Source organism: Salvelinus namaycush, unplaced genomic scaffold (assembly GCF_016432855.1).
Source record: "Salvelinus namaycush isolate Seneca unplaced genomic scaffold, SaNama_1.0 Scaffold524, whole genome shotgun sequence".
Classification (NCBI taxonomy): Eukaryota; Metazoa; Chordata; class Actinopteri; order Salmoniformes; family Salmonidae; genus Salvelinus; species Salvelinus namaycush.
This window is the reverse complement of record NW_024061225.1, coordinates 41594-61527: the sequence shown is the minus strand read 5'-3', so window position 1 is coordinate 61527 and position 19934 is coordinate 41594. Positions and strand designations below refer to the sequence as shown.

Here is a 19934-nt window from a genome sequence, read left to right as displayed (position 1 = left end):
ACTGATTGGTCCAAAGAGTCAATCCCCTGGTGTCCCCCGGGTCTGAATCAGTCCCTGATTGGAGGGGAAGGATGACACCTTGAGGCCTGCATTTCAATAAGCCTGTTGGAGAGGGTGGATAGGATATATCATGTAAACATGCCTTCAACATAATATGTCCAGTGCATAGACCTGGCAAAGGGAGAGAGTTAGTTCCCTTGTGACTGATTGTTAAAAGCATCAAAAACATTTTTTTGTGTGTAGTTCCCATGGAAACACAGCATCCCATTCCCATGATAAGGAGTGACATTCATTGAGGCACGCACACATGTACACACGTACACCCACACACAGTATGGGGGAGAGGGACATTGGCTGGGACTGTACTGCATCAACCCCAGACGATTTTAATGAGGTCTAAAGGAAGAGGTTTCAACAATACACCACCTGGCCAAGAGAGTACCAGTAGTTATTCATATCTTTACTGCAGTCTCTAACGGGGCCACTCTCAAAGGACAAATAGTATAAAGTACTTTCTCACTACTTTGCAGATATGCGTTTTTCAATCATATGATGTCAAATATTATGATGCATAAGTTTTTACCTGCCTGAGCCATTATGATAATATGTGAGCTCAAGCGCAGATGCCAAGTCATGCATATTCACATAGTATTAATAAGTGTCAAAGTCATGCATATTAACATAGTATTAAGAGTCAAAGTCATGCATATTAACATAGTATTAATAAGAGTCAAAGTCATGCATATTAACATAGTATTAATAAGAGTCAAAGTCATGCATATTAACATAGTATTAAGAGTCAAAGTCATGCATATTAACATAGTATTAATAAGAGTCAAAGTCATGCATATTAACATAGTATTAATAAGAGTCAAAGTCATGCATATTAACATAGTATTAATAAGAGTCAAAGTCATGCATATTAACATAGTATTAAGAGTCAAAGTCATGCATATTAACATAGTATTAATAAGAGTCAAAGTCATGCATATTAACATAGTATTAATAAGAGTCAAAGTCATGCATATTAACATAGTATTAATAAGAGTCAAAGTCATGCATATTAACATAGTATTAATAAGAGTCAAAGTCATGCATATTAACATAGTATGAATAAGAGTCAAAGGAGTAAAAGTGGAATACAAGGATAAATCAGGGACAGTAGCAAGCTCAATAGACAGGTACACTGTGGAGACTAAAGTAGAGCACGAGACAACGACTAACATACAGTCTCTTGCCTTGTGCACGCACACGTGGGGGCATGTACGCAAGCACAGGCACACACATGCGATGCGCGTACGTGCGCGCACACACACACTGTTGGAAGGGACATGACTAATACAGTGTTTGGCTCTCAATGTGAAGAACTCCTACGGTTTCCTTTTTATTCAGGAATCAAAACTAGGGCGATTCAGGGTACGTGTTATTGTGCCCATGTGTGTGTTTGTGAGAGTCCACTTTATGGATTACAGTCAAGGATATTATGTTTAAATTGCTTGGGAGTTAGTTTGGACATAATTATTCAGATCGGAATATGGAGCAATGAAATATATATGTAATCTGTAATTTACGGGGACGAGAATATTTCCCACATCTCCCGACGTTAAAATAGTAATGCCACTGTTGCTCTGGGTGCATTTAGCCTATATTACAATATCACGCTTGTATAATGAGAACATAGGACGATATTGGGATGGATCAGGCTACTACTGCTCCCTTCTAGATGCGCTACTATTAAACTATTTACTCTTTGTTTGTCGATAACTTTTGTGTTGTTCACATTGCCCATTCTCCATTTCACCTCACATAATAACATATTGTCAGTTGTGTTACCTGTTGCTCCCTGGTTTCAGTGTCTATGGTTGCTCCTGTGGTATGGGAAGTCCACGTCTCACTACCTACAGTTGGTACATACGAACTACACACAACTATCCCTATGTGCTGCTTTCTAAAAAGAGGGTTGGCCACCCAGCACAGAACATGAGTCAGGTAACTGTAACAGGACGTTGCCTCTGAGCTCCGGTGAATTTTGGACACGCATCGACTCGGTTTGGGAGGCAGGGAGTGACAAACATATTTCTCTGAAAGGGATTTTGCTGTACTCCCATGTGTATTTTAAAAACCTTATAGACGTTTTAAGTTTCACGTTTTCGTGTGTCTGCTGCGCTGATGTGACGAGTTTTGCGTTTCAAAAGCGGATACAACGCTCAGGTGTTTGTTTTTCATAGGTGGATTTTCTGCCTTTTAAAAAATTATTCCTAAGTAGAGCAGCGACAGGAGGTTTTACCCTGCGGTATATTTCTTTATTGCAATACTCTTGTTTACCACGCCAGTTTTTTCTTTCTTTCGTTTTTAAATATTTAATTTGCAACCACCGACAACGCCGAGTGGCCACGTTGGAACAAACAGGTAAGTGTCTGCAATAATATTATTAGCCAACACCTTTCGATTTCAACGTTTCTTTGCCTTTGTTTTCTACTGAATTTGAAAGTTAGAAAAGTTAGTAAACGTCCTTGGGTTGACACCTTTTGAACTCGTGCCAACTCGTGCTAAAAATGTGATCCTTGTGCGCAAGCAACGACAGGCCTGGCTGCAAGCTGATGATTTGCTACGTGCTTGACCTCTGTAAACCATTAAGCCACACATTCACTAAATAATTATAGAATCATAGTTACATTTGGTCCCATCTTATTTGTTGATATATTCATTCATCAGCTTAGAAATTAACTTGACAATGAGTGTGGAAAGTAACAAAGAGGCCTCATAAAAAAAAAACATTTGGAAGGAGAGGTTATAGAATGTTGCCAAAATGATGTTGAGCTTTTTCATATCAATTCGAGTTATTTCACAGATCTCCCACATTTCTAGAGGGTACATTCAGAAATCATGATACACTTGAATGGAGTATTTAAATACAGAGAACATAATATACCTCAAAGGGATGGATAAATGTAGCTCATTATAACCTAGTTAATTAATGCGTTCTGGGATGACGGAACATATTGGGCCAGCTTTCTATCGCGGAGACTAGAGCATGGTAATAGTGCCTAGCTGCTGTTGCACCACCTACACACACCACCAATATTGTACACACAACAACATAGCTGACATGCTAAACTATTACCCGTCTAAGAGAATCCCTTGGCTCACACTGATTATATATACTGCGAAAAAGGGACTGTTAGATGTAGGAACTGACTTGCATAATATATGAACACATACGGTATGTTCCTACTAATGTGCTGAGACACATGGACTGTGTGTTATTTCTATATCTTGCCTATGTGATGTTCAATGCACAGAGTTGCTCATCTAATCTGCTGCATTGTAAACTGCTGAGGTGACGTCATTATGTAGACCAAGCCTGGTCTCATTCTGAGAGAGAAGCCAGGGGCTTTAACCTGAGTCATCTAAAACCACCAACACATAGATCTGCTTAGCTAGCACACAGAGACATATGCATGTGGGGGGAGGGACCCCAGGTTACAGATCTCCAGGGACCTACTCTTTAAAGTCTTCCTTCGCTGAACCCCCTAGGCCCTAACTGTGTGTGTGCTAGCCCAAAGGTGTCATCAACATAATTGAACCCCTGACTCATTTTGTTTCTAGGAAGTAGTATGGTGTTCAGTTCACTCTTTAAGTCCCTATAACCAGGGCATATTCATTACTGCACATTGTAGCTTTCTGTTTTGCAACAGAAAATCAAAAAACAAACGTTTCTTAATGGACAAATTCAGGTAGTTACTCCCTGTTTCAGATGTTTTTCTTCCGTTTGGTATCTAGTGAACCATCCTGGTCTCAGAGCATTTTGTGTTCTGGATGTAAATTCTAAACACTTCATTTAGTCAGATGTTTCGTATGGTGTATATGTTTGTGAATGTCATCATCTATATCGTATGGCTCCAGGTCATCTATAAGTCTTTGCTAGGTAAAGCCCCGCCTTTTCTCAGCTCACTGGTCACCATAGCAACACCCACCCGTAGCACGCGCTCCAGCAGGTATATTTCACTGGTCATCCCCAAAGCCAACACTTACTTTGGCCGTCTTTCCTTCCAGTTCTCTGCTGCCAATGACTGGAACGAATTGCAAAAATCACTGAAGCTTGAGTCTTATCTCCCTCTCCAACTTTAAGCATCAGCTGTCAGAGCAGCTTACCGATCACTGTACCTGTACACAGCCAATCTGTAAATAGCACACCCGACTACCTCATCTCCATATTGTTATTTATCCTCTTGCTCTTTTGCACCCCAGTATCTCTACTTGCACATCATCATCTGCACATCTGTCACTCCAGTGTTAATGATAAATTGTAATTATTTCGCCCCCATGGCCTATTTATTGCCTTACCTCCCTAATCTTCTACATTTGCACACACTGCGCATAGATTTTCTATTGTGTTATTGACTGTACGTTTGTTTATGTATAACTTTGTGTTGTTTTTGTCGCACTGCTTTGCTTTATCTTACATTTACATTTTAGTCATTTAGCAGACGCTCTTATCCAGAGCGACTTACAGTAGAGTGCATACATTTTATTACATTTTACATTTCATTACATTTTACATTTCATTACCTTTTTTACATACTGAGACAAGGATATCCCTACCGGCCAAACCCTCCCTAACCCGGACGACGCTATGCCAATTGTGCGTCGCCCCACGGACCTCCCGGTTGCGGCCGGCTGCGACAGAGCCTGGGCGCGAACCCAGCCCAGCCTGGGCGCGAACCCAGAGACTCTGGTGGCGCAGCTAGCACTGCGATGCAGTGCCCTAGACCACTGCACCACCCGGGAGGCATCTTAGCCAGGTCGCAGTTGTAAATGAGAACTTGTTCTCAACTGGTCTACCTGGTTAAATAAAATATGTTACAAATTTATATTTGTGCAATATGTTACGAATTTGCTAAACGTATATGTTAAGAATTCCAATATGTTGTGGCTAATGTTAGCTAACTGGCTAACATTAGATAGGCTATGGGTTAGGGTTTAAAGCTAAAAAGTAGTAAGTAGGTAGGTTCACGAAATTGTGCTGAGGACAATAAAAGGCCACTCTAAATTGTGCAGTTGTCACACAACACAATGCCACAGATGTCCCAAGTTTTGAGGAAGTGTACAATTGTCATGCTGACTGCAGGAATGTCCACCAGAGCTGTTGCCAAAGCATTTTCTGTTAAATTCTCTACCATAAACTGCCTCCAACGTTGTTTTAGAAAATTTGGCAGTACGTCCAACCAGCCTCACAACCACAGACCACGTGTATGGTGTCGTGTGGGCGCGCACTGGTGCACTTTGTGCTGGGGTGCACCTGTGCCCACACAACGCCCACACGACGCCATACACGTGGTCTGCGGTTGTGAGGCTGGTTGGACGTACTGCCAAATTCTCTAAACAACGTTGGAGGCAGTTTATGGTAGAGAATTTAACAAAGAATTCTCTGGCAACAGCTCCTGTGGACATTCCTGCAGTCAGCATGACAATTGTACACTATCTCAACTTGGGACATCTGTGGCATTGTGTTGTGTGACAACTGCACAATTTAGAGTGGCCTTTTATTGTCCCCAGCACAAGGTGCACCTGTGCTGTCCCCAGCACAAGGTGCACCTTTTGCTGACGGCAACGTTGTGAACAGAGTACCCCATGTTGGCGGTGGGGTTATGATATGGTCAGGCTAAGGAAAATGAACACAATTACATTTTATTGATGACAATTTGAATGCACTGAGATACCGTGATGAGATTAGAAAAATAGAAAGGGGGCAAATTCTTTTTCACAGCACTGTATGTATGTGTATATACTGGTGTATGTGTGTGTATATACTGGTGTATGTGTGTGTATATACTGGTGTATGTGTGAGAGATTGGTGGGGTTGAGTGGGGGAGAGAGGAGGGGCGCAAAAAGAAGATGAAACTGTGAAGTAAGTGTAACCACATCAGTTGGATTTTTATCTCTGCTATCCTGCTGAAGAGAGCGAGTGTCACACTAAAAAGACCGAGGGAGATAAAAACGGAGAGATAAATCATGGTGAAGGGAGAGATGGAGTGATGAGATCTCTCTCTCTCCCCTGGGTGATGGATGACTAGTCTGCTGGAGGGAAATTTCTCACTGCCTCAAACACTGCCCTGCAGTGACTACGCTACCCCTCTTTCTCTCTGTTTCTCTCAAACACAAGGTTCCCCTCTATTTAAATGTCTTTTTCTGTTTCTATATGTGTCTCTTTTTCTCTACCTCTTTGTTTCCATTTTACTGTCTCTCTTCCAATTCCTCTATCGTTGTCTGTTTCTTTCTTCCAATTCCTCTATCGTTGTCTGTTTCTTTCTTCCAATTCCTCTATCGTTGTCTGTTTCTTTCTTCCAATTCCTCTATCGTTGTCTGTTTCTCTCTTTCTCTTTCATTCCTTCTCGCAGGTTCCGTTCTGCTCACTTACATAACAGTTCCTGTACATGACATTGACTAATTATTACCATTAGAAGTACTGTAGCAGAGATCCCATACTCTCTACACTATAGTACATATAACTCCAGTGATCTGTCTCATCAGTCTGTGTGATGTCAGTCTGCTTTGTCTTTCATACCTGATCTTAGAGGCTCCCCAGGTGTTTGTGATATGTGTAAGTGGGAATCTTTTTGTGTCTCCGTATTCTTTTCACCACACAACCGTTGTTTGTCAGTGTCTGGACTTTGTCCGGGAAGGTAGTGTGAACTGGAGAAGGTACAGTTTACATTTTGTGTGTCTCCCACTGTCCAGAATCATGTGACAGTGACCCAACAAAATAAAAAAAGTACTCTTTTGAAAACTTTACTTTCTCCTATACCCACAGTACAAACCCCTCCTCCACACCTGCTGGCAAGGCAACACTACAGACCACATAAAACACCAAGACAATTATGTGACACTTTAAATCATTTATTATTGATGTCGAGGTAATGGTCTGGGGGTGATAATATAAACAAGGAAATGGGGCCTATTCTGACATGATAAAGTCAGCTGTTTAGCTCTTAGTAATTACCTAGCCCTTCATCATAGCGAGCAACCCATGAAACTGGTGTGTGTGTGGGAGGGCAAGTCCAAGGTAACGGAATTACGCCGACTCAGGTTTTTCACTTTAAAATGTATGCCAAACAAAAACCAATGATTGCAAAGTTAAAGAAACCATACAGCTCTATGCACAAGGACTACTTTTAACAATTTCCACAGAAAAAAATACAAAAACACATTTACTTGAAAAGTGCAGATGCACATTTTGGTAACAGAATTACAGTTTGTGTGGTACAAACTGTAATTATTTTACCAAACTTTGCACATTTTATCGTGGAATTGCCCAGTAGTAGTAGTTTTACCTGAGACCCTAGTTAAGGAAGCTATTCCAGGCACCTGATTTATGATGGGGAGGAGGGGCCAATTTAAGGTTGTCACAATGTTTATCTAACCTTAACTGTCTTTGCTATCTAACAATGATAGTAGCCGTTGAGACTGCTTTTTACTGCAGTGTGTGTGTGTGTGTGTGTGTGTGTGTGTGTGTGTGTGTGTGAGCAGTGCTTACTCAGTGTAAGGTAGAGGAGCCTGGTTTGTGAATGATGTTTTTGATCAATGGGCATTTCAGCTGCCCGCAGGTTGTCATGATGCCAAGAGGTTGCCATGGTGTGAAAGGGCTGACTTGTCTTATGGGTGTGGACTAACCTAAGGCTCCTTTTTGGCTTTGAGTCAGTTTCGTTGGTATGGTCTCTTGTCTACAATAGAATCATTCACTACATTGTACAACATTAGCTGATAGTTTGCTCATCGTGATAAGGACTCTTATTTTGGAGTCTCCTTTGAATACTATTTGCATGATCACCTACTGTTTGTTAGATATGTGCTCGTGTGGCCAGGCACGCTTAATCTGTGCAAGCAGTGTGAAATACCAATGCAACTGCCATGTTTGGATGTCTGGGGGTGAAACCTGACATCGGTCTAATATATGGTATCTGTTTGCTTCAGGTTGCTTAGGCCACACCCACCACCCCTGAGATGTTTGCTTAGGCCACGCCCACCACCCCGAGGAGTTTGCTTAGGTCAGTTGGGTAGCCTACTTGACAGTTAATAACATGGTGACTCAGATTTAAACGGTTCCACTCAGACCAGATCAGATGGGTGATTTGACATAAGCTGAGGTCAAAGGTCACTCTTAGTTCCTCAGCACTGTGAGCTGGGTCACCAATACACCAGGGTCAGGAGGTGACTGTGTGGGATACCATGGTATGTCTGCATACCAGAGACATCTCTTAGGCAATGTGTACTCCCCTTAGATTCCCAAGGTTTTGTCAACATGGCTAGATTCATAAAGACATGCTTGTGAATCACAACCTGCTGGTGAATCACAGCCCCAGATGGTAAGCATAAGTTGGCCGAGAGACGAAACCCAACGTTGGCCTTTGGAGTGATACCATACTCTAAATCACACTGTTTGTTTGATTTCCTTATTAATCCAATCACCCATATTTTCTCTGATTAACAATCCCACAGAAGAGGGGTGATGTATTGTCTCTCATTTCCTCCTCCAGTGGGTTGGAATGGGACTATGTTTGTCCGGTTGGAATGGGACTATGTTTGTCCGGTTGGAGTGGGACTATGTTTGTCCCGTTGGAATGGGACTATGTTTGTCCCGTTGGAACGGGACTATGTTTGTCCCGTTGGAACGGGACTACGTTTGTCCCGTTGGAACGGGACTGCGTTTCTCCCGTTGGAACGGGACTGCGTTTGTCCCGTTGGAACGGGACTGCGTTTGTCCCGGTGGAACGGGACTGCGTTTGTCCCGGTGGAACGGGACTGCGTTTGTCCCGGTGGAACGGGACTGCGTTTGTCCCGGTGGAACGGGACTGCGTTTGTCCCGGTGGAACGGGACTGCGTTTGTCCCGGTGGAACGGGACTGCGTTTGTCCCGGTGGAACGGGACTGCGTTTGTCCCGGTGGAACGGGACTGCGTTTGTCCCGGTGGAACGGGACTGCGTTTGTCCCGGTGGAACGGGACTGCGTTTGTCCCGGTGGAACGGGACTGCGTTTGTCCCGGTGGAACGGGACTGCGTTTGTCCCGGTGGAACGGGACTGCGTTTGTCCCGGTGGAACGGGACTGCGTTTGTCCCGTTGGAACGGGACTGCGTTTGTCCCGTTGGAACGGGACTGCGTTTGTCCCGTTGGAACGGGACTGCGTTTGTCCCGTTGGAACGGGACTGCGTTTGTCCCGTTGGAACGGGACTGCGTTTGTCCCGTTGGAACGGGACTGCGTTTGTCCGGTTGGAACGGGACTGCGTTTGTCCGGTTGGAACGGGACTGCGTTTGTCCGGTTGGAACGGGACTGCGTTTGTCCCGTTGGAACGGGACTGCGTTTGTCCCGTTGGAACGGGACTATGTTTGTCCCGTTGGAACGGGACTATGTTTGTCCTGGGTGATGATGAGGAATGTTGACGTTAAACATTACAACGGTTGTCTGTCTGCAGATGGAGCACATCTATTCAAGGACTTTGTCTCTGTTTCAGAAGTAGGGTAAGGAGTCACTGTGACCTGTCTGAAATGGGTCCTTCGGTTTAGATGAGGTTTCTCTGTTAGCTTAGCTTAGACTCGTTAGCTTAGCTGCTAGGCCCCAAGGCAAACATTACTCCTGGTCTTCACCCAATGATAAAAGTGGAGATGAACTGAGACCAGATTACACCAGTCCTGGTTACCTCTCTCCAAACCTGTTTCAGAGTTACACAGATATGCATGCATGCAGGCACACACACACACACACACACGCTATAATCCTTTACACACACACACACAGACATAACAGGGGAAACCACTGAAGCAAGCCAGTACATGTCACACCTCAGAGCTGGGATGAGACTACTGCTGCTGCAGCTGCACCCAGACAATGTTAGGCAGAGGTGACTCAATATTCTCATTACAGAACAGCCCAAAATAGTTTGATCAAAGTAGGTCAAATGACAGAACCATACAATATCATATCCTATTGTCTGTGTGAGCAGCTAGGTTTAGGTGTGTTAGGTTTGTTTGGATTAGGCTTGTTTGTATTATGCATGCGTGTGTGTGTGTGTGAGAATACACTGTGGCCCTGTGTATATTCAACGAGCTGGTTTGACATGTCATTTTGTGCTTTAACTGATGGAATCAGTGATGACAAAGGGGATAATAAGTAGGGATGTCAGTTCTCAGAAACATCTGAACGTCTCTGGCGACAATTGGAAATCATGTGTGTGTGACATGTTTGTGCTGTGAGGCAGCCCGAGGTGTCTTGTCAGAACAGGTGTCTCATCCTGGGCCCCTGTTAGTCTCTTGATCTTATTCTCTCTTGCGCTCGATCGCTCTCTCTCTCCGTTGCTCATGCTCTCTCGCTCTCTCTCTCCGTTGCTCATGCTCTCTCGCTCTCTCCGTTGCTCATGCTCTCTCGCTCTCTCTCTCCGTTGCTCATGCTCTCTCGCTCTCTCTCTCCGTTGCTCATGCTCTCTCGCTCTCTCTCTCCGTTGCTCATGCTCTCTCTCTCTCTCCGTTGCTCATGCTCTCTCGCTCTCTCCGTTGCTCATGCTCTCTCGCTCTCTCCGTTGCTCACTCTGTTTCTCTCTGACACTTTCAATTCAATTCAAGAAACAAAGTTTATTGATATGGAAAGTGTAGCAACTTACAAAGTCAAACATTTTGCCAAAGCAAACGTGTAAGAACATTTTAAAGAAAGAATTAATATGTACCCAGCAGTTCTATCTCCGACTCCTCCCCTATCCGACTCCTCCCCCTCTCCTGGTTATGTCAATCAACTGGTGCTTCACTGTGTGTGTGTGTGTGGTGCGATTTGTGTTACCTGTCAGGTTGTGTTTAAACAGTGGTTCTAGATACGAGACCTACATGCTGACCTTTCACCCCTCTCTCACCTGTAGGCCTCCCGGGTGGCGCAGTGGTCTAGAGTCTCTGGGTTCGCGCCCAGGCTCTGTCGCAGCCGGCCGCAACCGGGAGGTCCGTGGGGCGACGCACAATTGCCATAGCGTCGTCCGGGTTAGGGAGGGTTTGGCCGGTAGGGATATCCTTGTCTCAGTATGTAAAATGTAATAAAATGTATGCACTCTACTGTAAGTCGCTCTGGATAAGAGCGTCTGCTAAATGACTAAAATGTAAATGTAATTTCCTGACGATATAGAGCCTGACATATGAGTGCTTATGATTAACTCAAATAAGCCACACACACACGTATCACAGACATATCAGTGTTTCAACAGCATGTCGTGTCCTGCTCTGTCTCAGTAGAATGTTGTTGTCCTCTCATCTCTTGTTCTCTCTCTCTCATGGCTTAGTCTTAGACAGTCAGCATGGCTTACTCTGCAACTACATAGAACCCTCAGCTCTCTGCCTGATCAATGGCAAAAGTTACACTTTTTTTTTTTTGTTGTCTGGTACTTTATCCTTTTAACTCCCCTCAATTCACTGTATGCGTCCCAATGGCACCCTATTCCCTACGTAGTACACTACTTTTGACCCCATATAGCTCTTGTCAAAAGTAGTGCACTATGTAGGCAATGGGTTGCCATTGGGACGCAGACAGTGTAGCTCAGATAGTTCAGCTGGTAATTCCCCTCAGAGATGTGTTCAGTAGGCCAGGCTTAGAGAGCTGCCTCCAGGGTTGAGGGATCAGGTAGGCAGTGAGCGAAGGGATGGTGTGTGTGTTGTACCTTAGTGTTCCATGACTGCACCAGTGGAGGATATTGCAGAGAGCGCGGTGGAGGAGGAGAAGCCTGGCCCCTGGACAAACAGAGACACTATTGTGTGTGTGTGTGCGGAACTCAAAGGAGCACCTGACAGAGGGGGCATTGATGCACCCTGGGCTGAGACTCCTTACAGCCCAACACTATGAAGAGGAGGAAACATCCCACACAAACCTACATGTTATTTGTCATGGGAGATGATGTACTGTTTAATGACATTACTGTGCACTCCAGGCACCGTTGCAGATAATGATGCAATACTGAAATAATCAAGTGGTGTGTGTGAAGGAAGTCATTGAATCCACTAGACATTGGTTGTGTGGGGTAACTTGATAAATGACTAAGAATAGTGATCTGTAGTTTACTTTGGTAATCCCTGCCACACTCCCAGTCTGTTCACTGTTGACACTGGGCTGCTATTGCAGCATACACATACATACAAACACCGCTCACTAGGAATGCAGTGTTTTCATTCCCCTGACCCAGCCTGTCACAAAGAAATTATAGTGGGCAGTGTGCTGTTGGATCTGGCCCAAGCAAACACCATAGATTCCTGTCAACACACACACACACAATATACACTGCTCAAAAAAATAAAGGGAACACTAAAATAACACATCCTAGATCTGAATGAATGAAATAATATTCTTATTAAATACTTTTTTCTTTACATAGTTGAATGTGCTGACAACAAAATCACACAAAAATGATCAATGGAAATCAAATTTATCAACCTATGGAGGTCTGGATTTGGAGTCACACTCAAAATTAAAGTGGAAAACCACACTACAGGCTGATCCAACTTTGATGTTATGTCCTTAAAACAAGTCAAAATGAGGCTCAGTAGTGTGTGTGGCCTCCACGTGCCTGTATGACCTCCCTACAACACCTGGGCATGCTCCTGATGAGGTGGCGGATGGTCTCCTGAGGGATCTCCTCCCAGACCTGGACTAAAGCATCCGCCAACTCCTGGACAGTCTGTGGTGCAACGTGGCGTTGGTGGATGGAGCGAGACATGATGTCCCAGATGTGCTCAATTGGATTCAGGTCTGGGGAACGGGCGGGCCAGTCCATAGCATCAATGCCTTCCTCTTGCAGGAACTGCTGACACACTCCAGCCACATGAGGTCTAGCATTGTCTTGCATTAGGAGGAACCCAGGGCCAACCGCACCAGCATATGGTCTCACAAGGGGTCTGAGGATCTCATCTCGGTACCTAATGGCAGTCAAGCTACCTCTGGCGAGCACATGGAGGGCTGTGTGGCCCCCCAAAGAAATGCCACCCCACACCATGACTGACCCACCGCCAAACCGGTCATGCTGGAGGATGTTGCAGGCAGCAGAACGTTCCCCACGGCGTCTCCAGACTCTGTCACGTCTGTCACATGTGCTCAGTGTGAACCTGCTTTCATCTGTGAAGAGCACAGGGCGCCAGTGGCGAATTTGCCAATCTTGGTGTTCTCTGGCAAATGCCAAACGTCCTGCACGGTGTTGGGCTGTAAGCACAACCCCCACCTGTGGACGTCTGGCCCTCATACCACCCTCATGGGGTCTGTTTCTGACCGTTTGAGCAGACACATGCACATTTGTGGCCTGCTGGAGGTCATTTTGCAGGGCTCTGGCAGTGCTCCTCCTGATCCTCCTTGCACAAAGGCGGAGGTAGCGGTCCTGCTGCTGGGTTGTTGCCCTCCTACGGCCTCCTCCACGTCTCCTGATGTACTGGCCTGTCTCTTGGTAGCGCCTCCATGCTCTGGACACTACGCTGACAGACACAGCAAACTTCTTGCCACAGCTCGCATTGATGTGCCATCCTGGATGAGCTGCACTACCTGAGCCACTTGTGTGGGTTCTAGACTCCGTCTCATGCTACCACTAGAGTGAAAGCACCGCCAGCATTCAAAAGTGACCAAAACATCAGCCAGGAAGCATAGGAACTGAGAAGTGGTCTGTGGTCACCACCTGCAGAACCACTCCTTTATTGGGGGTGTCTTGCTAATTGCCTATAATTTCCACCTGTTGTCTATTCCATTTGCACAACAGCATGTGAAATTTATTGTCAATCAGTGTTGCTTCCTAAGTGGACAGTTTGATTTCACAGAAGTGTGATTGACTTGGAGTTACATTGTGTTGTTTAAGTGTTCCCTTTATTTTTTTGAGCAGTGTATATACAGTGCCAGTCATAAGTTTGGACACACCTACTCGTTCAAGGGCTTTTCTTTATTTTTACTATTTTATACTTTGTAGAATAATAGTGAAGACATCAACTATGAAATAACACATGTAGTAACCAAAAAATTGTTAAACAAATCAAAATATATTTTAGTTTCTTCAAATTAGCCACCCTTTGCCTTGATGACAACTTTGCACACTTGGCATTCTCTCAACCAGCTTCACCTGGAATGCTTTTTCAACCATCTTGAAGGAGTTCCCACAAATGCTGAGCACTTGTTGGCTGCTTTTCCTTCACTCTGTAGTCCAACTCATCCCAAACCATCTCAATTGGGTTGAGTTCGGGTGATTTGTGGAGGCCAGGTCATCTGATGCAGCACTCCATCACTCTCCTTCTTGGTCAAATAGCCTTTACACAGCCTGGAGGTGTGTTTTGGGTCATTGTCCTGTTGAAAAACAAATGACAGTCCAACTAAGCGCAAACCAGGTGGGATGGCATATCTCTGCAGAATACTGTGGTAGCCATACTGGTTAAGTGTGCCTTGAATTCTAAATATATCACTGCCAGTGTCACCAGCAAAGCACCATCACACCACCTCCTCCATGCTTCACGTGCAGAGATCATCTGTTCACCTACTCTGCGTCTCACAAAGACACGGCGGTTGGAACCAAAAATGTGTTTTTGGCCAAAGCAAGTCTATTCTTATTGGTGTCCTTTTAGTAGTGGTTTCTTTGCAGCAATTCGACCATGAAGGCCTGATTCACGCAGTCTCCTCTGAACAGTTGATGTTATGCTGTGTCTGTTACTTGAGCTCTGAAGCATTTATTTGGGCTGAAATTTCTGAGGCTGGTAACTCCAATGAACTTATCCTCTGCAGCAGAGGTAACTGTGGGTCTTCCTTTCCTGTGGTGGTCCTCATGAGAGCCAGTTTCATCATAGCACTTCATGTTTTTTTTTTTCAAGTTCTTGAAATGTTCCGTATTGACTGACCATGTCTTAAAGTAATGATGGACTCTCGTTTCTTTGTTTATTTGAGCTGTTCTTGCCATAATATGAACTTGGTCTTTTACCAAATAGGGCTATCTTCTGTATACTACCACTACCTTGTCACATCACAACTGATTGGCTCAAACAAATTAAGAAGGAAAGAAATTCCACAAAATAAAATGTAACATGGCACATCTGTTAATTGAAATGCATTCCAGGTGACAACCTCATGAAGCTGGTTGAGAGAATGCCAAGAGTGTGCAAAGCTGTCATTAAGGCAAAGGGTGGCTACTTTGAAGAATCTCATATGAAATATATTTTGATTGAACTTTTTTTGCGTACTACATGATTCCATATGTGTTATGTCATACTTTTGATGTCTTCACTATTTTTCTACAATGTAGAAAATAGTCAAATTCAAGAAAAACCCTTGAATGAGTAGGTGTCCAAATTTGACTTGTACTGTATATCAGACACACTCGGTCACGTACACGCTCTTCTCATCTCTCTCACACACACTCGCAACACTATGATTGATTTATCTGTCTCCTCCTAGGTTGGTGTCTGTATCTAAACCAGCAGCACAACCATGACAAAGAGGGTTTCTCTACTAGACTGACCCTCTGTGAGGAACTGAAAATCTATGGGTGATGAAAAAGCACTTTGCAACAAATCGCCCCTTCAAGCTATAGACTCTATGATTGAGTGTACACACACACACACACACACACAGAGGAATTGCCTTTGATTATTTTCTTACACACATAAAGAATGAGGACTCTTTCCAGGAACTCTATGTTATGATTGGTGGGGTCTATTTCAATCAACTCCTGACTGGCAGCCAATAACAACAGCAGGGGATGTGTGTGAGCTCTGGGTCTTTGTGATTGGATGGCTCGTCGCCGATCGTCTGGAGGACGCTTACTGGTGTGTGCTCTTTCCCTCTTCCCAAACAGAGAGAGAGATGCGATGCCAGTTTCCAATGGCCTTGGACTGTAGCAGTGTGTCTGACACGGATATTCCCTGAATCTGATATTATTGATGTCAGACAGAGGAAGAAGCCTTGATTCTTAATTTTAATTTGTTGGGCCCATGGTGCTATTCAGCATCCTATGAAAGGCTGTCTTGTTGTGTTGGGTGCTGAAGCCTGTTCCCCCCCCCCCCCCCCCACAACACATCTCTCTCACATTCACACACCAGACCGGACTTCCTTTCTGTCGTCAAGAGGTGGCCAGTCATGGCTAGTCGAGCACAGTTGCACTTCCCCCCCAGAGGCTAGGGGGCGTAGAGCCCAGATAATTCTGATTTGTTGAAGTCTTCTCGGAAAGTAAAATACTGCCTCTGGCCGCTCAGACTTAAAATATACTTATTCACACTCTAGATTGGATTAACTCTGTATCCATGGCAACAAGTGAGCCCTTTTACATCTCATCTTCAGTCCCAAGTGACCCAACCTTCAGTGCAATGCGTATTGCTCCAGTGCAACCTCCAGTGTAGTGTATTCCATTGTCTTATCCCATGGTATGACACCTTAGTGGTAGCTTACTAGTGCAGATCAGAACCCTGGGGTACTAGTGGAATAGCCTGGATAGCATACCAGTCTGTTTATGCTTTAGCCACTACTGTACAACTGTTGTCTGCACCCTGAAATCATCATACATGTGAATGAAGCCATACTTGTTCATTTACTTTACATTACTGTGCTAATTGAGGTAGTGTGGACATGCTCCACTAACAAGTACTACCTCTACCTGTGCTTATGGACAAAGGGTGTGTGTGTGTGTGTGTGTGTGTGTGTGTGTGTTTCCTGTTTGAACCTCACAGGGTCAGCCCGGTCTCTGTCCCTCTCTAACTCCAAATGTCGGGAGGAAATGGAGCAGAAACAATCATTGCTTTGAAGTGTGTCGTGCTGCGTCGGTCGCCGACGGCAACACGGGGGTAATTGTGTCAGTGTGCTGCTAATTGTGTCATGTTTGTTTGACACAACCCCCAACACGTCCACCTCAATGTGTACTTGTGCATGACACGTCCATAACCTATTACTGCTGAGTAACCGTGTGTCTGTGAGAGACCGACATGGTGGCGGCACCTTGAGGGAAGAATGCTCCATATAAACCATATAACCTCCTGCTCAGTGGCGTAGCTTCAGCCGGTGCGGTCGCACCGGGGCACGCGACGCACCAGGGCCCGCGACGCACCAGGGCCCGGAGCTGCGGGCCCCCTATGTCATTTGAATACCGCCCCACCATGCCCAAGTATTAATTGTTGACGCGGGTCCATCACGTCTACGATTTGACGAGAAGATCTTTCTTTAAAGTAGGCTATATGATAAATGATCCCGCTGATGGTTTCAGCAACAAATTTTTTTTTTACCACTACATAAGTCAGCGTGATATTTTAGTGTATTGATGACAATAAATCCATTTAACTTGCTAAATAAATCATATTATTCAATAGTTTCAATACCAAGTTAAGATAATGAAATGCATTCTGGGACTCATTGTGCAAATACTCTCCAAAGCGTTGTTTCTGTCATCGTTTTCAGCAACAGTTGAGCTAGCTATCAAGAGACAACGGCCTATAAATTAATAAAGAGAGTCGAGAATAAAAAATTACGGATTTAAAAAGTGGAGCCCAAAAGAGGAAGGCCACAAATGAGAAAGCAAAGCAAGAATCAAAATTTGTTTCATTTTTCAAGTGCAGCCATTGCGAGCACAAGCCATGTAGCGGGACCAGAAGAGGATGTAGGTTTCTCATCGCCAGCAGCAGCTTTTAGCCGGTCAAGTGAGCCAAGGCCAAGCTGTTTCATCCTGCCAGAAGAAGCAACTGTGACAGAGGAGGATACGGGTTGTCAGGTATCGGCGGATACGACCCTGAGCACAAGCCAGGCCGGACAAGCTATCCCCGGGCGGGGAGGAAGAGGAGCAGGGCGAGGCTAGAATCGTGGCGGCTGAGGAAACAGGTGGAAGTGGGACAGATGGCCTTTTTACCAATCCAACTGACAGGGGGCATTATGCAACAAATGTGGATGCAAAAGTTAAATGGCACGTTATTGCATCAGGCTCGTGTAAGCCTGCTGGCCCATTCCCAAGAGATGACGAAAGGCGGTGTTTTTCCAAGTCGTATTACACCACTACAACCAAGCCTGGAATCAAATTACCACGTACATGGCTATGTTATTCTAGCCAAGCTAAATTGCGCGTATTGTGAGCCTTGCTGGCTGTTCGGAGATCGGAGTGCCCCTTTCTTCTCTGGTGAATGGGGTGAGAGATTGGCCCCATCTAACATCCAAAATAGCATGTCATGAGACATCCCAGATTCACATGGCTGCCTGTTTGGTATATGAGCAATGGAAGCTCAATGGCACCTTTGACGCAGAAATGGAGAAAGGCGTGCGTAAATCAGCAAATTTCGGGCAACAGGTGTTTGAGCGCATAGTTAATGTAACTTTCACACTTTCATCATTTAATTTGGCGTTGAGGGCATTGTGAAAAGCTGGGGCAGGCCAACAGTGGGAAGTTTCTCAGGAAAATTCAACTGCTGTCATTTTACGACCCAGTTCTGAAATAACTTTTAGAATGCCCATCAGGATCCGTTAACTATCTCAGTCCTCAAATCCAAAATGAGCTGATTTTATATCTTTGCTGAACAAATGAAATGTGACATTCAGGGAGAGATGCAGGAAGACCCATTTAAAAAAATAAAAAATAATTATACACTGCTCAAAAAAATAAAGGGAACACTTAAACAACACAATGTAACTCCAAGTCAATCACACTTCTGTGAAATCAAACTGTCCACTTAGGAAGCAACACTGATTGACAATAAATTTCACATGCTGTTGTGCAAATGGAATAGACAACAGGTGGAAATTATAGGCAATTAGCAAGACACCCCCAATAAAGGAGTGGTTCTGCAGGTGGTGACCACAGACCACTTCTCAGTTCCTATGCTTCCTGGCTGATGTTTTGGTCACTTTTGAATGCTGGCGGTGCTTTCACTCTAGTGGTAGCATGAGACGGAGTCTACAACCCACACAAGTGTCTCAGGTAGTGCAGCTCATCCAGGATGGCACATCAATGCGAGCTGTGGCAAGAAGGCTTGCTGTGTCTGTCAGCGTAGTGTCCAGAGCATGGAGGCGCTACCAGGAGACAGGCCAGTACATCAGGAGACGTGGATGAGGCCGTAGGAGGGCAACAACCCAGCAGCAGGACCGCTACCTCCGCCTTTGTGCAAGGAGGAGCAGGAGGAGCACTGCTAGAGCCCTGCAAAATGACCTCCAGCAGGCCACAAATGTGCATGTGTCTGCTCAAACGGTCAGAAACAGACTCCATGAGGGTGGTATGAGGGCCCGACGTCCACAGGTGGGGGTTGTGCTTACAGCCCAACACCGTGCAGGACGTTTGGCATTTGCCAGAGAACACCAAGATTGGCAAATTCACCACTGGCGCCCTGTGCTCTTCACAGATGAAAGCAGGTTCACACTGAGCACATGTGACAGACGTGACAGAGTCTGGAGACGCCGTGGAGAACGTTCTGCTGCCTGCAACATCCTCCAGCATGACCGGTTTGGCGGTGGGTCAGTCATGGTGTGGGTTGGCATTTCTTTGGGGGGCCGCACAGCCCTCCATGTGCTCGCCAGAGGTAGCCTGACTGCCATTAGGTACCGAGATGAGATCCTCAGACCCCTTGTGAGACCATATGCTGGTGCGGTTGGCCCTGGGTTCCTCCTAATGCAAGACAATGCTAGACCTCATGTGGCTGGAGTCTGTCAGCAGTTCCTGCAAGAGGAAGGCATTGATGCTATGGACTGGCCCGCCCGTTCCCCAGACCTGAATCCAATTGAGCACATCTGGGACATCATGTCTCGCTCCATCCACCAACGCCACGTTGCACCACAGACTGTCCAGGAGTTGGCGGATGCTTTAGTCCAGGTCTGGGAGGAGATCCCTCAGGAGACCATCCGCCACCTCATCAGGAGCATGCCCAGGCGTTGTAGGGAGGTCATACAGGCACGTGGAGGCCACACACACTACTGAGCCTCATTTTGACTTGTTT

At 45.2% G+C, this 19934-nt stretch overlaps 1 protein-coding gene across 1 annotated transcript in view; it reads left to right on the top strand.

Moving 5' to 3' along the window:
* The first annotated feature begins 1979 nt into the window (after positions 1 to 1979).
* The window catches only part of LOC120041742 (paralemmin-3-like), a 35059-nt gene continuing 17104 nt past the window's right edge, over positions 1980 to 19934 (top strand). The window contains exon 1 of the mRNA XM_038986603.1: positions 1980 to 2409. The gene's annotated coding sequence lies outside the window, so the exon portion shown is untranslated. The remainder of the gene's footprint in view (positions 2410 to 19934) is intronic.